Below are 2070 nucleotides of genomic sequence, written 5' to 3' on the forward strand. Positions count from 1 at the left end.
GTTTTACCCAAAACTCCAAAAGGAAAAATTTTTTATTTTCTTATTTTGAAAGAACTAAATTATTTGCTAATTTGCATTTTTTACTGTATTCATAATATTGTATAAAAAAGGCTTAAATAGTTACATTAAAAATCAATTAGTTGTCAGAATAATCAAATACTGAAACAATCGTTAGGTTGGGTGGTTACTACCTTGTGATTTGAATAATAATTACTAACAATGAGATTTAAGAGTTTTGCACATGCAACCAACCAGTGAAACTGCTTCTTGTTAGTCAACACGGTTTCATCTGATGTCTGCATCATGCAGGTCGAGACATTCGACGGTCTGAAAATAGATGAAGAGGTAAGCAGTTCCCGCTCAGGGCAGCAGACGTCTTGGCCAGCATGGCCTATCTTTCCACTCCGAGTCCTTGTAAGAACAAACTGATAGCATGATGAATGCCGTCTGAAATGCAATGCCTCAAAACTCAGACGACCAGCGCGGCCCTCAGCGCTCCATTCCTCCTCGGGAGACGTGGCAGCACCTGTGGCTCGGCTGCAGCGGGTTTTGCTTTCCCTTCTTATTTCTCTGAGACATTAATAAGCGAAGGTGTGGAGAATTCAGAAGACAGGATTTTCAATTTTGAGTCGATTCTGAATGCTTCATACAAACAGATGAAAGTAATATGTAACTGAAGTGAAACATAAATGACTAATGTCCAGGTGAAAGATTTCCCAGAGTTCTGACTGACAGCAGAGACGCAGCCTAGAGGGCAGAGGTGACTCTGGAAGAGCTGCAGAAATCCACGGCTCAGGTGGGAAAATCTGTTGGAATCTGTAAACTTAGTTTATTGTCAAGCACATAAATAAATATTGTATAATTTCTTTATCTTAAAATATTTTAGATTTCTCTTTTTTTGGTAGAAGTAATTCTGACTTGACAATTTTGTCCCATATGAAAAGTTTGTACACCCCTGTGTTAAATAATCTGGAGCATCTACACCTCTAAACGAACCCGTCTCTGTTTCAGGAAGGACACCAACATCCTGTTTACAATAACTCATGAAAACTGGATCTACGTTTCTGAGAATGTTCGACACGTGATGAAATGATGGCGGCTTCGTGGAAATAATGTGGTTGAGAATGTGAAGATTTTGGTTTAATTTCTGAATAAATGTAAAATGATTCCTGCTTTCCACAACTTTTAAAAATCCTGCAGCATGCTGCACTTTCAGACTGATGACAGCCACAAGTGATCCCGCTACAAGAATTTCAACCCAACAGATGCCACAGTAACAGAAAACCTCCAAATATGATAACGTTACATAGCATGAATTTATGGTAGAAATGTAAAATTAGCCTCTTCCTGTTTTCCTCCAGAACCGATAAAATGCACATCTCTCTGGAAACAAGCGGCTGGATGCTTCAGCAGCCTAACAGCTGAGTGCTGGTGATAAAATGCTCAATGTCCTGTCCAGATTGTTCAGGAATGTTGGAGGGGAGCGCAGCGATCCATATGTTCGTTTTGCACATGGCACGGCTCTCTGGACTCTCCGGTTTCCATCTAAAGCAGCGTGTTTCATTAGGCTTGGCTGTGTACAGCGTCTGTGGGGAATCAAGTCCATAAATCACAGCTGAGTTAAGTATTGAAATTAGCAGCAGGCTTTAGCAGAAATATTTGCCTGCAAATCTGAATGGATGCGTTGCTGTGCAGTTCGGTTGTCCAGTCTGCAGAAGCAATTTGAAAAAGGAACATAACTTCAAGAGATGTTTTTTTTCTTGAAAGTGATGCATGTCAGGGGTTAAAGGTTTCATACAATGTAAACATCCACTGATAAAGTGATGTATTCGGATGTCACCTAGACATCTGAATATCTCTTTGTGAAGAGCAAGTTTAAATATTTGCTGCACGTTTTATTCACAATATAAATTGTCAAATGGTATAACGCACTCCAAAAACAAAATCTGGTGTTTTTGAGCTAGTTAGTAGTTCAAATATCTTTTTTGCACTTGAAATAAGACAAAATTACCTTAAAAGTCACTTTTCAGCAGATATAGTAGTTTGTTTCAGTCAATAATCCCTTTCAAT

At 38.9% G+C, this 2070-nt stretch overlaps 1 long non-coding RNA gene across 1 annotated transcript; it reads left to right on the forward strand.

Moving 5' to 3' along the window:
- The first annotated feature begins 513 nt into the window (after window positions 1–513).
- LOC129358795 (uncharacterized) lies at window positions 514–1123 on the forward strand. The gene is made up of 3 exons (XR_008605837.1): window positions 514–591; window positions 705–796; window positions 1012–1123. It is a non-coding gene; the product is annotated as an uncharacterized LOC129358795 (long non-coding RNA).
- Window positions 1124–2070: the final 947 nt, after the last annotated feature.

This window comes from Poeciliopsis prolifica, unplaced genomic scaffold (genome assembly GCF_027474105.1).
Source record: "Poeciliopsis prolifica strain line A6 unplaced genomic scaffold, Auburn_PproV2 SCAFFOLD001, whole genome shotgun sequence".
NCBI lineage: Eukaryota > Metazoa > Chordata > Actinopteri > Cyprinodontiformes > Poeciliidae > Poeciliopsis > Poeciliopsis prolifica.